The 23,522-nt window shown below is 36.4% G+C and overlaps 1 protein-coding gene across 1 annotated transcript in view; it reads right to left on the reverse strand.

The window, feature by feature from the left end:
* LOC114477912 (nuclear factor of activated T-cells, cytoplasmic 1-like) overlaps positions 1–8,788 on the reverse strand; it is a 114,729-nt gene extending 105,941 nt beyond the window's left edge. Inside the window, exon 1 of the mRNA XM_028470604.1 lies at positions 8,759–8,788. The gene's annotated coding sequence lies outside the window, so the exon portion shown is untranslated. The remainder of the gene's footprint in view (positions 1–8,758) is intronic.
* Between the last annotated feature and the right edge of the window lie 14,734 nt (positions 8,789–23,522).

Here is a 23,522-nt window from a genome sequence, read left to right on the forward strand (position 1 = left end):
AGCTGCAACACACTTAAAGATGCACAAGCTTGTGTAAAAAGTGCATAGAGGCCAAATTAAATGGTGTGTGTCTGGATGAAAAACTCATCAGGTCAGAATGACTCACAGGTGGCTGATTTCTGCAAATGTGCACATTCATACACAAGAGTCAACAGGAGAAAATGTTTCCCTCCCTCTACGATGGTTATACATCATAAAAAGGCCGTTGAGATTCAAACAGACCAAATAAAGTGTCGGCCCTCGGGGAGGGAAAGTGCTGCCCTGCAGAAGGATCCCTCTGAAGTCATTCCCTTCCATCCTGTGGCTCTCGAGCTTCTCCTCAGTCTGTGGAAAGTTGATCTTGTGGTGTGTTTTTCATTTGAGTCCTACAGTGGTGTTCCCGACCTCAGGCAGACATCCCAATCAGCAGGAATACCCTGATGCTGCAGTTTCTGCCCTTTGCACTGAAACCAAATAGCATAATTGTGTAATGAGGGATCCCTCCCCAGGAAATATACTCAAGAAGGAAAACAGGCTGCTGTTCTCACTGATAATTTAGATTGTTTATTATGAAAGCATAATCTGCAGTGAACAGCCTAAAATATAAAACATATAATTTGCTTTCTAACAGCTGTTAAAAATTTGGAGTCTCTTCTTTAAAGAAAGCTAGCAGCACTAAAAAACATACACATGAAGCACTTTATTAAAAATAGTTTCAAATGTTTTCTGTTTGTGAGTCAGAATCTCATGATTCATGATCCTGGATCCTGATTGGCCAGCATTTGTAGATCAACATCCTGATGTGGTGTAATTAATAAAACATTAAGGAAAGTGCTATAATACACATGTCTATGCACACAGACTGTAAACAGGATGCTACGCTGTGCTTTTCACTCCCTGTTCACTTTATGAGGCATGTGTAACACATGTAAACATGTTTAGGAGGACCTGCTGCAGTTCAAAATGAGCATCAGGGAGAAATAAAGGTGATTTACATGCATTTGAATGAGGCATGGCGTTTAGTCTAACACAAGCTGGTCTGACAATTTTAAAAACTGACCATTTATTTTCCCCCACAACCATGACATTCTTAAAGGGAATGGTTTATAAACAGGCATTGCATGGATCAGCAGTTTTCTGGCATATTGTTGAATTAAATGTAAGGAAAATATTTGAACCCGTGACATTCTGCATGTGCAGCAGCTTATTCGTTGTCATTTATATAAAGATCTCCTGTCCTTATTAAAACAATGTTCAATAAAAGTTATGAATTAATTTATACTTAAAAACACGAACTGTATAAAAAAAAAAAGAGGCAGAAATGTACAAACCTCATTTTCATTTAAAAATATTATTTCAAGACAACATTAATGCTGCTATAGTTGGTCACTGGCAGTATGATGAATTTACACCCATAGGTAAACTCATGTGTCTAACTCAAGGTCCATGGACCAAATCTGGTCCTTTAGACCATCCAATGTGGGCCGCAGGAGGAAGTAAAAATGACAGAGAAAGCATTCATCATTGTGTAAATTACCAAATAATTCAGCTGTGAATACATCAGTCCATCCAAAATCACAAATTCAATGAAGTTCCAAAATATTTACAATAATAATGGTTTGGATCTATACAGCGCTTTTTTCTCAACTCAAAGCGCATTACAGAAACCATTACTCATTCACACCAGTCACTCACATCAGTCATACCAGTTGTGGTAAGTTAAATTGTAGCCACAGCTGCCCTGGGGCAGACTGTCAGAAGAGTGGCTGCAATATGGCACTTACGGCCCCTCTGACCACTACCAACATTCATGCACAATTCATACCCAGTCATATGAGACAATGTGGTCAAAGTGCCTTGCCCAAGGACACAATGACTTGCTCTTTTCACATGACTGTAGTCTTTTATACAAAATAGATACTGTACTTATAACTATATACTATCAGAGGTGTAAAGAGTACTGATATATCCTACTCAAGTGGAAATACTGTTACTTGATTGAAATTGTACTCAAGTCCAAGTCCAAATAAAAAAGTAGCTCAATTAAACAGCACTTGAAGTAATAAATCTTGCCACGTTTCCCTATACAGTAAACATCTCATGTATAAACTTAAAACGAAAGAGACCAAATTTTGCACAATTGGAACTTAATTTATTTTCCACAAAGGCATCTGTATAAAACAAAAGGTTTGTCAAAATGTAGTATTTTTTTTAGTAAAATGACATCAATGAATTCAAATCAAAATTGAAAAAAAAATATTACAGCCTAAGTATAGCTACATTTATAAACTCAAATTGTGAAAATGAACCTGCATTTAATGCTGTTTTGGCGCTGTACATTAAGTTTAATCTGGTTGGTCGGCTATGATTAGAGCTGGATATCATGGCCAATTTCCTGAATCGATTCGATTTTGATTAAAAAGGTTTTGAATCGATTAATCATGATTAAATTTCTATTCAGTATTGATCTATCAAATTGTACTGGATATCAATTAGATTGTTCCAAACATCTGACTTAAATTAGGTTGGCTTACCCAGCAGAGCTTCATCTGCCATGTTTGCACTGAATTGTGCATTGAGCAGGTGCAATAGTCGTCTTTGCAAACACCAGACTATAGTGTGACTACTGGGGTTAGGGTAAAAAAAAAAAACTGATTTCAGCACCTGTGAATCAATTTTAGAAATTTTCAATGAAATCGATTCAAGATCAATTAAATCGATTTTTTCGCTCAGCCCTAGCTATGATGTGATGCATTTGATTGTTGTCTGGACAGTTGGGTGTAGAAATGTAATGAATTACTTTACTTCTTTTAAAACGTACTTAAGTACATTTAAAATGACTGATTTAGAAATATACTGCAAAACACCCATAAAGGCAACTCAATTACAGTAACATGACTACTTGTATTCCGTTACTTTCACCTCTGTATACTATAAAGGGTGTCCCAATTCGATATTGATATTGGTCCAAAAGCAGACAGAAAACAACTATCGGATTTTATCGGACAGCATCTAAAATCTCCGATATAAGCACTCCGATAAGTTTTTGTTGTTTTTGTACCCGCCCTCAGTTGTTCCCACCATATACTGACAGTAAAAAATAACTGAAGTGAACTTGATCAAGCCTTTTCTAACATTCCACACTACAAAATAAGTAATAAAAGTATAGTATAGAATCGATATCAGCCAACACACAGAGCTGCAATATTGGTATCGTATCGGAAATGAAAAAGTTGTATTGAGACATCCCTAATAAACTACATACTGTAACTACATTTTTTTTTTTTTTTAAATCCTACAATGTTTCGCAACAATCGCACAAAATTCCCCAAAAAAATTGCCAGAAAAGGGGCATAAAGTCAAGACATTAAGAAGTGAATATCTTGCACAGGCTGATATCAGGCTTTAATTGCTTGGATGTTTATGTAATTTCTTGAGATGAAACTGCTCAGTATTGATCGTTTTCCTGCATATTGGAGTTAAGGAATGGGGACATAATTTCATTTCAAAATACTGTGTATACTGGCATGTCTTTCTGATGTGTCGGTTAGTCATCCCTGGCAGCATGGGGCAGTCTTTCTCTTCACTACAATGTGTCACAACCTCAATGTTACCTGGAGAATTCTCCTGCTTTAGATTCTGGGAAACTGTGGATGCATAATCATGATCCAGTAAATCTATCATAAGAAGCAGCAATGGTGCCAAGAGAAAACAAACAAGCATGACGAGAAACACACTGTTAGCTACACACCTGTGCACACATGTCAGAAACCATTTGTGTTTTACTATGACTCCTTTCTCTTGTAATTGTGACCACAGATGTAAATACATCTGGACAAAATAACTCACCATGTTATCATCATCCACCTTCAAAGCTCTCGTTTCTCTTTGTTTCGTAGGGAAATAAAGGAAAGTCTTGTCAGAGGGAATCCCTGCTAGACCAGTTGAGAATTCACATCCACAGCAGCCCCTCGGACATACTTTCCCTCCAGCCATCCTATCCCAACATCCAGCATGACTCAGTGTCTCGGCTTCCCCGACTTCCCAGAAAGTCCTGCCAGGCCATGAGTGGGGAAAACTCCAGACAAAAGAGATTTCCCAGTTTTGAGTTGGAACGTCTGTGGATTGGTCGGAACACATTTGTGCTTTCACTTTTCCACAGTTTCGACATCTGCAAGGTGGAAAATTAACCCTGAAACTATCTTAATGTCAGCACAAGGACCAGCGCTGTGTCCCAGCCTCATTTTAGGATCAAACAGATGGCCAAGTACCAAAAAGCATCTTTACAGTTCACAAACATCTTCCTTTAAGATGTGCTTTGAGATAAGCTGGAACAACCAGACATGTTGCCAATGGCCTAATTTCAGGACACTTCTCAAAGTAAATGCACAAAATGACTCAATAATACAAAATGCAATGGCAACATACAAAACGACTCCAGAAACACACTAAATGACAAAAAATGACAACCAAAAAACAAAACAAAAAGCATCCCCTAAAAGAAGAAACATATTTAAATCAGGGGTCTTACCAGGAATTTTTCGAAGCATGGGGGATTTCGGCAAAATTTTTTGAAATTTTTAACTCTGAGGGCCAAATTTAGTGAAGTAAAGCTAAAGTTTGTTTTTTTGCTTTTTTTTTTAATCTTTGTTCCAGATTTATTTTGAAGCTCAAAGTTATTTCCTGAATTGGTGAAGGTGATGATGAATGTAAGTAAGTAATGTTTATTTATATAGCACCTTTCACAGACAGAGGTCAAGTGCTTGACATATCAGCTCATTCACACACCAATGGGACAGAGCTGCCATGCAAGGCGCTCATCAACCACTGGGAGGAACTTGGGGTTCAGTGTCTTGCTCACGAACAATTCAGCACATAGACTGGTATAAACCAGGATTGAACCCCCAATCTCTCAATCAGAAGACTAGAAGTCCCTTTTGTGTCCAAGTATGCAACAAAAGCTGGGTTTCAGTCACGTGATTATGGTGACGCACGGAGGGCAGGAAGTAAAAATGGAGGAAACTGATGCAGAGAGTCCGTATTGTACTGATTTGGATCCAGTTTCAAGACAAAGATACAAACATTTAATTCAATATGTTGGGCTTGACCCGTATCTTATGAAGATGAGTGAGTTTTCGACAGACTGAGCAGCTCCTTCAGTGACAGACTGAAACACCCACAGTGTAGGACTGAGCGCTCCCACAGGTCATTCATCCCCACTGCTGTATGACTGTACAATAAAAAATATCTATCCTACTACACCAAACAGCAGATGAAAGCCTATAAAAGTATGGAGGAATCTTTTTGTGAGCGGGTGGGTCCACAACCTCGGTACCAAACGGCTAAACAATGATTATCGTTTGGTCTTCGCCAAGGTGAGTGTTTGATCTTATATTATTTTATGTAGCAGCTAGCAGTAATGGCTATAATGTAAACAAACTTGCAAAACATCGCAACAGCGACGTTAGCCTGACAGTCAAGGATACAAGAGGTTTGTTTGTCACATACATACATCTATACTACTACTGAATAGTACTTTATTAGATGTAGTAAAATAGCATTAGGGTGTTCAGCTTTATGTACACAACATGCAGCAGGAATTAAAGAAAGAAGAATGAAATCCATACTAGATTACCAATAACTTAATCATTACTTAGTAAATGAGCATTAACGACAACCTAATTCAACATAAACAACCACCAAAACAAAGCTAGCTCGCTAACATACCTTTGACGAAGTGGTCGCTACAGACATGGGCATTAGGAGACTCTGCTTCTCCCGAAAGTAGACGTTGGTTTAAAATTCGCTTTTTACTGCGGTGTTCTGTGAGATTTTTACATTTTGCACCTTTGTGAATGACAATCTTCGATACTCCATAAAATGTCTTTCCCTTTGCTCGGTTAGAATGACTGGAGCAGCCGTAAATTACACAAAACGGGCATTTTTATTATTTCCGAATGCAGATTCTCAAGCTACTCCACTTCCTGCTCTCCATCTGAATCTCACGCTCTCGCGATGCAGCTATGTGACGTCACGTGAAATCAACCAATTATTCCGACGGTACCAATTAAAAAAGGAAAAAAAACAGAAAATCCCGCCTATGCTGCTGAAAACTGAACGCAGGTGTCATGGCTCTGTCGGGGAGAAAAATCACAACGCCTACGCTAAACAGCCCTGGCGAGAACCCTGCTGATGGCTATGTACCAAAAAGCATCTTTACAGTTCAAAACATCTTCCTTTAAGATGTGCTTTGAGATGAGCTGGAACAATCAGAGTATCTGATCAAAACTGACAGACTTTCTCTTGAGTTTGAGTCTAATGCAAACTCGGCCAGGGGGTTACATGTTGCCAATGGCCTAATTTTGGGGCACCCCTCAAAGTAAATGCACAAATTGACTCAATAACACACAAAATGCAAAAGCAATACACAAAATGACTCCAGAAAAACACTAAATATTGACAAAAATGACTACAAAAACACAAAACAACAAAAATATACAAAATGTTGACATAAATATACTAAGAATACAAAGGACAAAAATACATTCCTAATAAGAGGAAAATGACAACAATAAATCAATAATACACAAAATGAAAGTAAAATACCCAAAATGACAACAGAAATATGCAAAATAACAAAGAATACACAAAATCTTTTGTTTATGTTCGTTTTCCAGTGTTAATACTAAGATTGATCATAATTTAGATCAGGCAATTGCATTTTTGAGGCCTCCGCTGTGATAAGAGAACCACCTCTTGTCTAATGAGTGAAAACCAAAGTTAAAAAACAGCAAGTTTATTCTAAAAAAAAAAAAAGACATTTAAAATATAATGCCTATTCATTTTTCATCTTAATTTTTGTTATATATACAGTATGTTATGCTAAAACATGTCAATCCTAATAGATTAAAAAATTTATTTTGTGTAGTAACTAATCTTTTGATGCATTCTTTGGTTAGTGCTGTTATTTTTTTTCAGAGACTGTTCTCCAAAAATCTAATACTTCGTTAAAAACGAATTTGACATTTGTAGTCTAAATTTACATTTAAACATTTATGAACACAAAAATAAATGTCATCTTATACTTTGACTAAATAACTGACTGTTTAGTGATGATAAATACACTCTGCAAACACTGCACTGTTTCTCATGTTCTGCTTCCTGTTGGTTTTGTTTGCTTTTGCTGCCACCTGGTGGCTCATTGGAATAGTGTTAATATTAGAGAGTTTGAGAAGTTTTGACTTCAAATACAAGCATAAACATACTTTAAATTAATGTCAACATTTTGTTAGGACAACCTTCATAAATCTAGAAATACAAATACACAAATTATCATTTATCAACTGATGGATGGAGGGTAAAGTCTTTGAACAATGATTGCAATTTAGGGAAATTAGGCTTTGTATTTATCAACAGTAAGGCTTTTCTTCTATCAAGTTTAATTTAAAACTGAAAATGATGTGAAAATGAGCTGGATTTCTCCTGTGACACACAATAATATATTATGCTAACCCTGCATGTGTGAAATCAGCAAATTAAATCAAAATGTGATCATAATTACTAACTTTCCCTTATTTTAACACTTGACGGTTCTAGGTCATGCGCACAAGCAGAGTTAACAGGTCTGTGTGCTGCAGCATCATATTTACATAATGGAAATCTGACTCACGATATAAAGCAGAGGTTTCTCAACATGTGGGCTAGGACACCAAAGTGGGTCACAGAGTCATTTGCAGTGGCCTACAGCCTATTGTGTGGGCCGTTAATAGAAAAATGTATCGTCACTTTATTTTAAAGTTGATTAATTTATGGAGAAAAGTCTTGACAGCACAATGGAAGACTGTTCATAATCCCAAAAGACAACCTTTTTTCACAATAAAACTTAATTCTATCTACTTTTGTCTTATAATTACTTTTTAGTTTATGTATTTGTGTTGTGTGTGTGTGTGTGAGAGAGAGAACAAAAACTGACGCCATTTTCAGTATAAGAAGGCATATTCAACCATTTAGTATCATAACCTCAGTTCAATCTGCTTCATCTATCCATAATATATTGGAGAATTCAACCATTTTTTTCTTGGTTAGTTTCACTAAAACAGAGGAGGTTTTGGTCCCAAAGCCAAACCAGTAGAGAACGACTGACAAGAGTGAAAAGTGACTAAAATGGGCCAAAAGCAGTCAAGAATGGGCAAAAAAAAAATTAGCAAATACAGGGTATATAAAGAGGAATCAGGTGGTGGGTAATGACAAAGGGTAGCTTAAATGGGCAAACTGTGGCAAACAATAGTGAAAAGGGACAAGAATGTTGACCGAAAAGAGGCAAAATGTAGGTAAAAATGTAAACAAGTGGTATTTATTGGGCCAAGTGGCCAAAATAATTAAAGGACAAAAAAATTGGATGAAAGTGTCAAAAAGAACTTGCAAAAATGGACAAAAAATAGAAAATAATAACGATATGTATTGGCAAACGGTATCTAAAGTCGGAAAAAGTTTTGAAAAGGGGCAAAAAAAGAGATAAAGGAAGTTGGGAAATGGCCAAAAAAAAAAAAAAAAAGCAATAAAGTTTTCCCCTTTTAAGGTTTTCTGGGAGATAATAATTAAAATTAAGAAAAGAGCCACATGTTGAACATCACTGATAATGTAGTGGGGCTGGTCTGGACACAAAATACCAGGACAACACTTCCTGACAGACACACGTGGATCTAATGAATCATAAGAACGTGTTGCTTTATTTAAACTTTCCTCTTCATCCAGAAACATATAAAATTAGATATCCTACCTCCAACGTGTTGTGTTTGGGTTCAGTTAGCCTGTGAATGACGGGCCACGCAGGGAGCAGCTCGTGCTCTTGTGAAGCAACACTAACTGCTAATAATGAGCAGGTGCGTCCATCAGCTGCTCTGACACGTGACACGTGACACGTCACTAATAACTATGGAGGACTATTTAGAGGCTGCCTGACTGTGGGCCACGGACAGAAGACCGTCTTTTTCTCGTCCGCGGTGTCAGTCTGTGTCAGAAGCGTCATTAACACGGCTCAACATCAGCGCTGTGTGCACACGCGCACACGCACGTGGTCCCACGTTAGTGTTACTTTGCTGCCACCTCGTGGAGGAGAGGCGACACGTGCCGCCATCCACGAATCAAGATTTGACTTCACATCTGCATCAGTGTCACAGATAAAATAAAACATGACGGGAAACTAAAGCTATTTTATAATAAATCATTTTAAATCATTCTTTGGTTGTTTATTTGTTGTTTATTTTTTTATTTTTTTCTAAAAAAAAAAAAAAAAATGTTTTTCCTTTTTTAAATATATGAAATGAAACAAAACACAAGCAAATGTTAGATTTATGTTATTTCTTTATTTATTTGCGTATATGTGAGATTTATGTTTCTTTCTTTCTTTCTTTCTTTCTTTCTTTCTTTCTTTCTTTCTTTCTTTCTTTCTTTCCTAAAAAAAGAAAAAAGTCTAATATAATTATTTCTGGGCATCTTTGAAATATGTGAAATTAAAAAAAATATATTTTTAAAACAAAACACAAAAATTTTTTAGATTGTTATTTGGTTATTTTTGTTTATGTATAGGTCAGATTTACAGTATGTTATTTGTTTGTGTGTGTGTGTTTTTTTGTTTATTCCTAAAAAAGAGTCTGGTAACATTTTTATTTTTGAACTTTTTTTTTTTAAATATTATGTGAAAGTTTTTTAAACAAAAACAAACACATTTTAGATGTATGTTATTTTTTATTATTATTTTTTTGTTATGTATAGGTCACATTTATGTGATTGCTTTGTTTGTTTGTTTCTTTTTTTTAAGAAAAACATTGTTAATTTTGGACAATTTTTAAATATGTGAAATAAAAGATTTTTAAAACAAAACACAAACAGATTTTCGATTAAGTTATTTGGTTATTTTTGCTTATGTATAGGTCAGATTTAAAGTATTTTATTCGTTTGTGTGTGTGTGTGTGTGTGTGTGTTTTTTTTGTTTTGTTTATTCCTAAAAGGAGTCTGGTAACGTTTTTTTTTTTTTTTTTGGAAGTTTTTTTAAATATGTAAAAGTTTTTTAAACAAAAACAAACACATTGTTGATTTATGTTATTGTTTTGTAATATATATACTTAAAACAAAACACAAACACATTTTAGGTCAGATTTACAGTATGTTATTTGTTTGTGTGTTTTTTGTTAATTCCTAAAAAAAAAGTCTGGTAACATTTTTATTTTTTAACATTTTTTTAAATATGTGAACGTTTTTTATATATCTGAAAAGATATATATATATATATATATATATATATATATATATATATATATATATATATATATATATATATATATATATATATATATATGTTATTGGTTTCTTTCTTTCTTTCTTTAGAAAAAAAAAAGGTCTGAAAACATTATTCATTTTGTAATTAAAGAAAGTTTTTAAAGCAAAACTCAAACAATTTTAGATTATCATAATAATGTGGCCTTAAAATTGTACTTACCATAGCTGTAAACTGATTTCACCATTTTGTATCAATCTAATGCTAAATAAAGCATATTCACCATCATCATTCATTCAATAATTTGAAGGAAAAATACAAACACAATGAAAAACTTACTGCAGATCTACTGGAAATCTAGAGTTTAAACCAGGTCTGCACATGTCTGTGTGTGTACGTATATGTTATTCAGTTATGGGTCAAACTCAGCTGTGCACTTTCAACTATTGATTTCTTGTCCTTCAAAATCCACAACAAACATTCTGACACAAACCACCAGAAATACAAAGTTGTAGCCGAGGCCCAACCAGTGAATCGTCTCCTATTTAGTTTTTACATGTTTCCAACAATTCAATTAAAACACAGTCTTGAGGGTGTCATTTAGCACAGGGGTGTTTGTATTATTTCCCCCTGTATTAATACAAAACACATTTACATATAAATTATGTTTAAAAAACAAATTCCCAAATTAATTATAACTGTGTTTTAGGTTGCCAGGTTTGGTGTGTCGTCCTTAGTTCACGGCAAAAAACAACAACACGACAAATAGCAATGTTCATTTATTGTTTTGCTTATTTATAACCAACTAAATGTCAAGTTTGATTTGATTGGGATGACTCATTAAGACTCTGAACACAACAAAGCACTGCACAATAGTTTAATATGTTTACCCAGAATGCTTTTAGAGATGTGAACATGCAGCGCGTGAGCTCCGGGGTCTTATTTGTACATGTTTGCATTTACTGTCACACGTCAACATAATTGTTCTTTTCTGTTTTAATTAGAGGAGTGGAAGAACAAGTACATTTGATCACGTTTTGTCGTACGTGTGTCATCTTTCTTCCTCTTGGTCAAAACTCAATAAAATCAACACTGCGAGCACAGCATGAATGCACGTCAGCACACAATCATTTACCATGATGATTACTGACAAGCCCCAGCACTGTGACTCTTCATCATGTGCACCATTGTTGTAATTATGACGTATAGTCTGTACTCACTCCAGGGAAAGCGCTCTAATAAACCTGAGGTATAATAGTGTAATTAAATCAAGCCGCCCTGGGCTCCTATTGACTTGCTTAATATGGCCGATACAATATGACTGTTATGACCTGCTGCTCTCACACATCCATCCATACGTGTTAGCCCAGCCATAATTGCCTCAGCTGAATGAGAATGTAACGTATGGGGATAATAATGCAGCGCTAGCTGGAAGCCAGTTCGAGCCCCACACACGCACATGTTGTCATACATGTGCTAATTAAATGGATCAAAGCCATGTGCTGCGAATGATACAACACCTGTATTTAACGTCCAAATAAGAAGACAGTAATTGGTGCACTTGTGAACTTATTCAGAGGGAATCCTTTTAGCAGCTTTTTTAAAAAAGCAGAAGTGTGCTGAGATATTACTGCCAAGGCATGACAAAGATGTGCTAGTATTACTAGCACGCAGTAGTCAAGGACACATCAAAGCGATCAGTGGCAGTCAAAATATGTAAGGAGATCAAAATGAATTTCCTGTAGAAAAAAAGGTTGTCTGAATGAATGAAACCTTAAAACATATTTTTCAAAAAGAAGACAACATGAACTTGCTGGTATTACTACGCAGTGGTCAAGGACATATCAAAGCGCTCAGCAGATGCCTCTGAAGAAGACTGGTAGTTGACAGCCAAAACATGTCAGGAGATCAGAGTAAATTTCCTGTAAAAATAAAAAAGTTGTCTGAATAAATGAAACCTTAGCATATTATTCAAAAAGAAGGCAACATGAACTGCTGGTTTTACTACGCAGTGGTGAAGGACAGATCAAAGCGATCAGCAGACCCCTCTGAAGAAGACTGGCAGTTGACAGTTGAAATATGTCAAGAGATCAAAAAAAAATTCCTGTAAAATAAAACCTTAACATATTTTTTTTAAAAAGACAGAATTAACTTGCTGGTATTACTACGCAGTAGTTAAGGACATATCAAAGCGATCAGTGACAGTCAAAATATGCTAGGAGATCAAAGAAAATTTCCTGTGAAAAAAGTTGTCTGAATAAATGAAACTTTAACATATTTTTCACAACGAAGACAACATCAAAGCAATCAGCAGATGCCTCTGAAGAAGACTGGCAATTGACAGTTGAAACATGTCAGGAGATCAAAGTAAATTTCCTGAAAAAAGTGTCCTGAATAAATGAAACCTTAACACATATATGAAAAAGATGTCGGCCTCTTAGGGAAATATGAGCAATTTGTGTCAGTTTTCTGTATTTTTCACCTCATCACTGAGATAAACTGTGGATATACAGTATGTTAGTGTGATGCTCAGAGCACTGTTTCCCAACCATGGGTGTTGGACTGGGGAGGTACTGAGTACCCAGGGCCCAAGGCAGGGGGGCCTCTAAAGTCTGTTTTATATATATGCACGAAAATGCATTTTAAACATTTTTACATTATTTATATTGGAATGAAAAGAGCCCTGTGTGAAAATAAGCTGCTTGTTAGGCTGGTTCTTGGCCTCTGAATTCTTCTCTTTGAACAACGGCATCTTTTATATGTCAACATGTACAATTTATCCCGAACTAACAATCAATATTCTTTTGAATTTGAATTTGAATTTATTTTGACAGTCTTCAGAAAAACAAAAGCAGAACAAACAACACTCAATTGTCTAACTCTTCAGCCAAAACGGTGTAGGTTGAAGCAAAAGCTTATACAGTCACAAAAACTAAATATTAATAATTAATATGACTTAAAAAAACTTTTTAAACTGGTTCATGTTGGTGAAAATAGTTGAATCTTTTAAGATGCAATATTAAAACTAAGTGTTGATTTCCTTCTTTGCATGCATTCATAAATATTGTATATCAGTACATGTGTTTTTAAAATAAGTTTGAAACTGCATTTGACTTTAGGTGAAAAATAATGCAACGTTATTTTTTTCATTGCATTGATGTCGTTTGTCAACAGGTGGACAGGCTTTCTGCTGAGCACGTACGGTGTCTGAAATAGGCTCATAAAATGACTCATTATGTTGGAAATAAATTCATAAACATTTTCGAGTACCACATGCAACATGTTCAACTACCCCTACAGGTACACGCACCCCTGTTTGTGAACCACTGGCTTAGAGGGAGAGATGTGTGCATTTCCTCTGGTGTAACCTGTGACTTTTCTATAGTCTCTACCATGAAGCTTCTATTGGACACACACACACACACACACACACAGACACACACACAGACACACTATTACACACAGTATGTTGTTCAGCATATTTTGCAGTGAAGACAATAGTCCTCAGTCTGTTGGTATGATGGGAGGATGGTGCTGCTACTCACTGCGTATAATACAACACAACACATGCCGACCAAATGATTACTTCATACATTACATATTATTATTCATATTAAGAACACATGAACTCAGTATCGAACTACAATTACAAATGAAAATCTAAATAATGCATGTATTTTACAACATGGGCAAGAAATATCTGAAATATTTGTTTATGAAATTTAATTAAAATGTATTTCAATGAGGTTAGGCTTTACATATTACTTATTTAAACTGTACTGATTTCTTCTGCCTGTTTTCTGCATGTCTGTGTTTTGTGAAGATGTCATGCAAAGATTTGCTTCCAAAGGCAAACAACAAACAATATGAAATGTGAAAAATAGAATGAAAATGTAATATCTATTGTTCTTTTTTTTTCTCCTTTTGTGTTTTTTGTTTTCATTTGTGCGTGTGATTAAATACAATCACTACTGTTTTCCTCTCCTCCACTGATAATAGAAGCTACGACAAATCATATTTCGCTGATTTCTGCCCCACTGAACAATAAATAATCATGCATTCCTTTAATTTTTTTCTACTTTAATATTTTCTTGATTTACTGTAAACTTAACACAACCTAAACTACCGTGCAATAAAGGAAGAGACGATGTACAGAATTGATCAATTGGAAGAAGACATTTACTGTAAAACACACACACACACACACACACACACACACAGAGATGGTTCTCCAGCATAGCATGCCCTCGCTCTTGTTTAACACATTTACTTCTCAACTGTACAAGAGCTCTTGTGTGTGAGGGTGAGCGTTGCTCTCTTGTGTGTGTGTGTGTGTGTGTGTGTGTGTGTGTGTGTGTGTGTGTGTGTGTGTGTGTGTGTGTGTGTGCTGCAGAGGGAGAGTGGAAAACGCTCCATGTAAAACAGACAGAGAGGAAAAAGCAGCTGAAAGGAGGGTGAGCAGAGTTTTCTCGCTCTCTCTCTCTCCACTTCTACATGAGATCACTCGCTCGTGGCTTATGGCATTGTGAACAGTACACGGATTATTCATTTATTCTTCTCTAATCCCTAAATGATTTAATCTGTAACCTGATTAACCATGAAACAATTTAGAAATAATCTGTCAGCATTCAGAAACAACACTATGGTCTTATGAGGATTTATTTGTTGTTTCCGCTGTTTTCATTCTGTCACTTTCCATCTATTGCCTTTTTTTTTTTTTTGGACTCATTACTAGATTACGCCCTGGAAAAGGCGCAACTGGGGTCAAATGGCAAAGTGCGATTGATGTCAGGTCGCGAGCTGATGCATGATTAGTTAGATATATACATTCAGATAAAGTGTTGTCCTCTGATCTATTAGGAGCCGTTACCCTCTACGCCCCTGGACCCTAATGCACTCCAATGTATTTATGGTCAATAATTAAAAGGGAAAAGCATGCATTAAAACCAGTCTCTACTTAACAGATCTTAACTAATGAGATTAGGATAATGAATAGGGCACTTTAGAATCTTGGCCCAGTACAGTGGTCATTTTGCTGACAGCTGCTGATTATGACATGGTTCTAGCATCATAAGCCCTTTCTTACAGAGCTGGTTTAGGTGCAAGGATTAATGTCCCGGGAACAGGGAGGAAAAGAGGGCAGCCTATTTGTATGAATGCATGAGTAATAACCACGATGCTTTGACTCCTTTGTGTTTCTTTTTTTTTTTTTTTTTTGCACTTCATAATTCTGTGAGAAATGAGTGGCATTTTGTTTTTGCACGGTAAATCATCAGGGGATCTAATAGCCTGGCTTCGTCACTGAAAACTTTAATTAGGGTGGAAAGCAAACAACAGATCTTTAATGGTGGAATATATAAAATGTGTCAACAGGACAGAAAGAGCACGTGTGAATGATTCTGTAGCAGCAAAGGTTAATCTTCCATTTGTTCAGTGAAGGGTTACATCCCATTTGACCTCCAAATTGAACCTCCACTTTAATACCCTATCATTTCACTTTGTACTTTGAACCGGGGCTATATTTGGTGAGGACCATCTGTTTATTATTTAGTCGCTGCTTGGATGTGCAGTCTGGCTGCACTATAGGGAGTGAGAGGACTAGCAGGAGAGCCGCTCTACCTGGCCCGGGTAGAGGTTTTATGGGTCTCATCGGACCCATTAAAGCCGTGTTAACTTTGATAATCCCTGGCAAGAAGTTGGCCTCTGTGGAGCACTGAACAGGAGAGGGATACTTTAAAGTGCCACTGTTTAAAAGGTCATAACATCTCGTAAAGCTGTGTGACTGTGTTGTGGCTGCCCAGACTCTCTGAGAGGAGATACAAAGAACTTCTCCAAGTTTCAGAGTTCGCTGTGTTTTCAGTGACAGCACATCCCATTATCTCTCCTTATAGTCGTCATTAAAACCAGTTCTAGTGCAGTGGTTCTCAAACTTTTATGCTCAAGTAACCCCTTTCTCTTATTTCTGAATCCAAGTACCCCCTTTTGTCCGACTACAACATTTGGTCAGAATTCTATGAAAAAGCAAAAACTATAGAGCATGATGATGGAATGAATCAGTGATAATACATTTTAACAAATCCCATTGTAAATAAGTGAAAAGAAACAACATTTAGTGTCTCTTAAATATATATATATATCGTTTTTAGACATTCTGGTCATCTCCCGCCTGGTGTGCGACCAAGCCTGACCCTTGTATTTTTAGTTCTTGTTCTAATCAAGATCATTTTCATCATAATTATTATGATTTTCATTTTTAACCAAAATTTCACATTATAAAATCCAATATTTTGTAATGTTTTTTTTGTTAATTTTTCACTTTCTCTCTCTCTCTCTCTCTCTCTCTCTCTCTCTCTCTCTCTCTCTCTCTCTCTCTCTCTCTCTCTCAAGTACCCCCATAGTGCCATCGCGTACCCCCATTTGAGAAACACTGCTCTAGAACAATGGTTCTTGACCTTTTTTCGCTTAATTAACCCCGTTCTCTTATTTCTGAATCAAAGTACCCCCTTTGTCCAACTATAACATTTTGACCAGAATTCTATGAAAAAACAACTAGATCATAATGATGGAATGAATAAGCGATAACACACATTTTAAAGAATCTCATTTTATAAACAATTGGAATGAAACAGTATTTATTGTCTCCTGAATAGATTTATTTCTATACTTTTTATCATTTCCAGTCACTTCCTGCCTATTGTGGGACCAAGACTGGCTTGTTTTTTCAGTTCATGTTTGATTCAAGATCATTTCCATCATTACCATCATAATAATCATTTTCAACCAAAAATACACATTATAAAACCCTATATTTTTTATGGTTTCTTTGTTAATTTTCTACTTTATCTCTGTAGTGCCATCCGGTACCCCCATTTGAGAAACACTGTTATAGAACAGAGTTGAGTATTAACAAATAAAGAGTCAGTTTTGATGACTGGAAAGGATATAAATGATAGAAATAAATCTTTTGAGGAGCCACTAAATCAGTGTTTTTCAACCTCATTTGGAATCGCATGTAGTTTAAATGGGGTCGCCTGAAATGTCAGAAAAATTTAAATAGATTTTTGAAATTGAGTAATTATTCTTATTTTTAAATTTAAACAACACAATCTTAAACCACTGTAATTCTATACTTTCACTTTGTGAATCTAGTTCAACTAAAATGCAGTAAAAAAACTCGGAAACTAATTCAACTAACTAATTCTTTGGGGTCGGCTGAAATTCTTGATATGAAAATGGGGTCACGATTCAAAAAAGATTGTGAACCGCTGCATTAAATACTGTTTCTTTCCACTTATTTACAAAAGGAGATTCTTAAAAATGTGTGTAATCACTCATTCATTCTATCATTATGTTCTATAGTTGTTTTTAAATAGTTTTCTAAGCAAAATGTGGTCGTCGGACAAAGGGGGTACTTGAGCCAAATAAGTTTGAGTACCACTGATCAAGAGGATACATTTTACTTTTTGACATTTTTATTTTTGTTTTATTTCATCAGAAAGCGACCAAGTTACTCTGGAGCGAAAACACATAACTTCAGTCATGTCGTGCTCTTTCCAGATGCATAAGCATATCTGCTTATCCTGCAAAGCAGGGATCACTAACAGGTGTATGTGCGCTGCATTGCACTATTTGTTTTAATTATTATTCAAGTTAATAAAGCAACTTTCCCAGTCTGTTTAAAATAAGGTACATCATGCAAAAGACAATATGTTCCACCTCATTAATAATAAATTGTGGCAAAACCCTGTGAGGACGATTCATTTTCAGTTTCAATCTACTTTCGCTGTTTGTATGATTGCTAAATTCACACCAAAGACACAGCTGGGAGGTAATAAAGTGCACAGGATGCAATTGGTGATCAGTTACGTTGTTAAAAAGGGTTTGTCTTTGTTGCATTACATTTCAGAATTGGCGAGTGGTGCTCACGTGTTTTTACACTGACACACTTTGGTCACTCCTGCTGTGCTGCTGTGAATGTAGTATCAGTGTTAACAGAGGCCAATGAAAGGCAGGCCATCCTTTAACACGTATAAACACATTACGTAGAAAAGCCTGTGGAATCACAGGAGACATCAACATGGGAAAGTTATTTAAATATCAAAAGTGAGCATACAGTCTTTTTTTTTTGACAGTGAATCTCTTGTGGCTGAGCAAATAATTACAACATTAAATATTAACGAGAATGGCTGGTCCAGTGAAGACGGCCACATGTCTTTCTCATTGCAGTATACATTTAATATATATTGTATATACTGTATATATTTGCATACTATGACAATTAAACTGTCATTATAAAATGAAAGAGACAATTTGAAAAGGCTTGTTCCTGAACTGCTAAATAAAGCCTTTAAATCAAGGCCTATTGGATTAGAGTTTTAACATTTTCTGGATAAATAAAAACCTTCACGGACAATGTATTTAATGCATAAAATGACGACAGGTGTAATGATATTATGTTGCTTCTGTATAAAGGAGAGCATATGTGTATGCTGTATTGTTCACACATCTGCAATTTGAGTTGGTAAACCAGAATCGGCTGTTTTTGATTCCATGATGGAAGCTTGAAGCAGCGAAGAGCCATAGCATTTATAACAAGACATGTTATCTAATGTTAGAATTTCTATTTGAGGTGTCCCGATCCGATATTGATCACGGATATCGGTACGCTATCAGTCAGAAAACAAATATCGGATTTTATCGGACTGCATCTAAAGCGCTCCAATACGTTAATGTTGTTTTTGTCTCCGCCCTCAGTCGTTCCCAAATAACTTGAATTGTTGACTATTGTTCTCTGTTTGAGTAACATCATTTGATCAAGACTTCTCTAACGTTCCACACTACAAAGTAAGTAATAAAAGTATGCATGATTTGTGCTGATATCGTATCGGACAATACTCAAGGCTGCAATATTGGTGTCGTTACGAAAGTGAAAAAGTTGTATTGGGACGTCCCTAGTTTCTATTTATGAACGCAAGATCACAAGAAAATGCAAAAGATTTTTTCTGCAGACAAACAAAGTTCATGAACAAAACCTTGAATCAAAAAAAAAAGTTTGTATAAAAGCTAAAACCAATGAGCTTTGACACAAAAGAAGATGCAACACAAATACCAAGAGGTAGATGCAACTGTCACTCAAATGTTGGTAGCTGCAAAACAAGGTTGAGAACTGTCACGGCAAATTTGCGGTTGACCTCATTTGGAGACATGATTTATGCTCTGGTTGAATGATGGAGTCCAGTCGAAGCATGATGATTTTATAAAAAAAGATTTATTACAAAACTAAATAAAAAAAAGGAGTACAAAGAAGCTTCCATCCTGTTAGAATGAAAGGCGACCCCCAACAAGGATGGTCAAAAGGCTCCTGGGAGAGCAAAAAGAAAGACCCACTAACTAACAGTTTCACAGCTTAAGCTTTTTATACAGATAACAGAAAAAGTTACACCCTGAGGTGAGGAGAAGGAGGGGGTCAAATGCCCAACAGTGGAAACGTTTGAGGATGATGAAGACGTGTATATTATGAGGAAGGCTGGCGTCACTGTTATCTGTCCTTGATAGTGTGTGTGCGTGTATATCTGCATGTGAGTTTGAGTTTGGCCTTCAGCAGACACAGTGAGTTGCACTGTGGATACAATACGATCTGTACTGTTTAATCTAACATGACTCAGCTGTTCAAAGGTGCAAAGAGTAATGCAGTCATCATGTATTAAAACATGACAAATTGTACACATGAACATACATTTGATGATATGATGATGAATATAATAATTGCCATAACAGAACAACTAAAAGTACAACTCAAAAGTAATTTAATTTACGCTTGTGAAAAAGCGTTTATGAAGTTCGATAAAAAGGGTATTAAGTGGAGTCATCCATGTGACGGAACTGTGGGATCTACTGGATCCTATGATCTAACAGATATTGCCTGGACTCCAGAATTAACATCAAATCCATGGACTGGAGCTCATGCTGAAAATTATAAGCAAGGGTGCACATAAGTATAGTGCATGCTCATTAGTATTAATGTTAAACGCGCATTTGCAGATCAATGAATTTGGGATGAATAGAAATGAACAAAGTTTATCAGTTCTTACATTTAGGAGCTGACGACAGTGAGGAAAATGAGTGAAAGAAAATAGAGCAGTGTGGACATTTTATTGTCATGAACAGTTCCGAAGAAGAGTTTAAACTGTGACATCTACACATTTAATATGACACAGGGTCCACAAACAACCTTTACAGACATAGAAGTCCAACCATCTGAGACATTTAAGTCATATATTTTATCTTATTATCGTAGCTCTCTGATTGAAGTGAACACATAAGATCTTATACTTGTACAGACCATCATATTTGCCTGAATTTCTTTATAATAATTATGCTTTACAGATAATTTGGTATAAAAACTAAATTTAAAAACCTGGGGAGCCATACTTAAAAAGAAATAAAAATAATTTTTAATGTTTTTAAAATAGATGAAGACAGTCAAGAGGAGATAGACACCGCCGATGATGACATTCTGTACGATATGTAGGAAATGTTAGCATTTTGTGTATTTTTGTTGGGGTTTTTTTTGGTGCGTTGTCCTGGGAGGTAATTATTTCATCCGGCCTTTTGTCCATCCGTCTCAAAAACAGGAAGTCGAAGCCTATTGGCTGGGTGCGCTCGGAGATTGTTTCTATTTGTATAGGGGTCTATAAGACGAAGGAGGGACTTATATACATTAATGTATATGAATGACCACCGGCAGTAGACCATAGTAAAAGACTAATTAGGTATTTTTTCGCATTTCCAAAGAATCATACATAAACAAAGAATTCTCCAAAACTCCAGATATCAGCTTTAATGTGTATGATTGTTAGCAAGATATCTAAAATATTTCTGTGCGGATTTAAATCAAATTTGGTGAGCTGATGGACAATGTCAAAAGAAAGAACGAGTTTGATTGTGGCGATCAGGTATTGTAGATACAGTGTCCAGAACACATTTTGGAGCATAATGTGATTTTAGAGCACTTCCTGTTGGTGTCATTGTGCCTCTTAATTTGGCGGAGGTTTGCGCTCGCTTGTGAAAAACCCGACCAAAACAGATAAGTGATGTGCACCCCTGATATTAAGTTGGCTCTATAGATCACTGATAGATTGTACTAAAACTAGCTTTTGTACTTCTTCACAGAAAGGTTTGGAGGTCTTATAAGAAACACTTTTTCTTTGGTTTGTCTTTGTACTTTGTACTTACCTGGAATTTTTATCTCTTGCATCAAAAGCAGCGTCATTTCCCCTCTCAGTGCGTAAATAACTTTCCGTTAATAGTCAGAAACCACAAGCATGTGCCGAGAAAATTCCATGCTCCCTTCTGGTGGCGATTACCAAGAACGCAATGGCCTGCAGTCCAAACTATCAGCAACCTTTTAAGATCATCAGCTGCACAGTTGCTCTAATAATAGAAAGAGCAAAATAGAGATGGCACAGAGCTATTTAACATTCCCTTTGGGAAAATGGCTTTTGAAGAAACAAATGTCGGAATCCATGGCATGTGCTTTTCTGATGTATTGAGAGCAGTTGAAATGATTGGTATCAAATTATTATAAAAGTAGTCAACGTATTTAATTAGTCTTTGTACCTCAAAACCAGGAAAGACTAAGTTAAGTCAGTGTTAAATCCAAGGTATGGGTTGATTTAGGAGAGCTCCAGGGTCAAGACAGTAATAGCTTGTGTCACTGACAACGATTCACTCGTACCAAATCCATTGACAAAAGGACATGATTGGTTGAACCTGACTAAGCAGTCATCTCAACGCTTTATTGGCAGGCCGAGCTTCCTAATGCTCATTGTATAATAAAAAGCATTACAGCGCTGTTGGCTTCATCGCTGCTCGTCTTTTATTTTGAACGAATGCCAGTTCTGATAGCACTGGCACCAATGTGTTTACATCCCATCTTTCAAACAGATGCTAGAAACACAAAATTAGCCCCTACTTCCCCCTGCTTTTCATGAGAAAACTATACACATCAGCGTCTTGACTGAAAAGTGATCAATGAATTGGACAGCTAAGTCATTACAAAGGTATATTTCAGCATGGAGCAATGGCCATAATGAAGGAAAGGTCAACAAAAGGTCCTGTTCAAGCACAGAAACTGGCTTTATGATCGCCATTACATTAAAGGTTGACCCTTGCTTTATTTTCCATCACTGGGGTGAACCAACAGTGATTACAGGAGTAACTGGAAGATGGTTTAAAAGAGATGTTGAGGAGATAGAGGAGTGGAACGAGACGAGAGATGAGGAAAGGGAGAGGATGAGAGAATAAAGCCAATATGTGCGGTAGATTTCCTCAGTGTCACTGCTCCCCTGATCCCCCCCAGCCCCCCCACCCCCAGTCCGTCTCCTAGAAAATTAAATATTGATCAATCTCACAGGCCTTCCAACAATGAAGGAGATAAAGAAGAGTATTAAAGGAAATAAATAAATATACACTTGTATCAACTGTCCAAGCTGCGAGGAGGGGTGGGTGTCAGCAGGGTTGGGGTGGGGGTGGGGGTGGGGGGGGGGGGGGGGGTGCTCACAAGAAGGTATAGAAGCCAGGGAAACACTGGTCTATATATCAGACACACCCCACACACAGGAGGGGCTTTGGCAAGAAAGAGGACTTCTTTGTCATGTGTAGAACTGATAGTATAGTGAGAGATCCCCCCACTCCCACACCCACCCCCTCCCTTCTTTGAGGAGCATTATTGGTAAAGTTTCTGAGGCAGCAGGCCTTTGAATAATTAACAAGAAGAACATTTCTATAGCTCTCCAGATGAGAAAAGCACTTGAAGGGCTATTCTTTTTACGCTGAGGAAGAGGGACTTAAATATGCTTTAATAGTGCAGAGAGTATAGGCGGGGACTCATTTGACTTTTCAAGTGATAATAACTAACATTTACTTTCATTAAATAAAGTAGTCCAGTTTATCATTGAATGCTCTGGTGTTGCAGCGCATCGACGCAACACCTCAGCCTCTGCTGATCCAGATACGCCAATAAAGACGTTTAAACCAAAACTCAAAGACAAGTTTTAACCAAAAGTTCTTCCCCTACGTTGCGGTTATTGTTTACCGTTACATGAAGACCACTTCTACAGAGCTATTGACACATTACCGTACATCAAACATTAGCTAAATTCCCTAACAATCTGATTTTGATTCAGCAACAAAGCATATATCTTCCATCTTTCCTCAGTTAGATTTAACAATACTCGGCAACCCTTGAATCATACGGTAGCTTTGA

This window comes from Gouania willdenowi, chromosome 16 (genome assembly GCF_900634775.1).
Source record: "Gouania willdenowi chromosome 16, fGouWil2.1, whole genome shotgun sequence".
Taxonomy (NCBI): Eukaryota; Metazoa; Chordata; class Actinopteri; order Blenniiformes; family Gobiesocidae; genus Gouania; species Gouania willdenowi.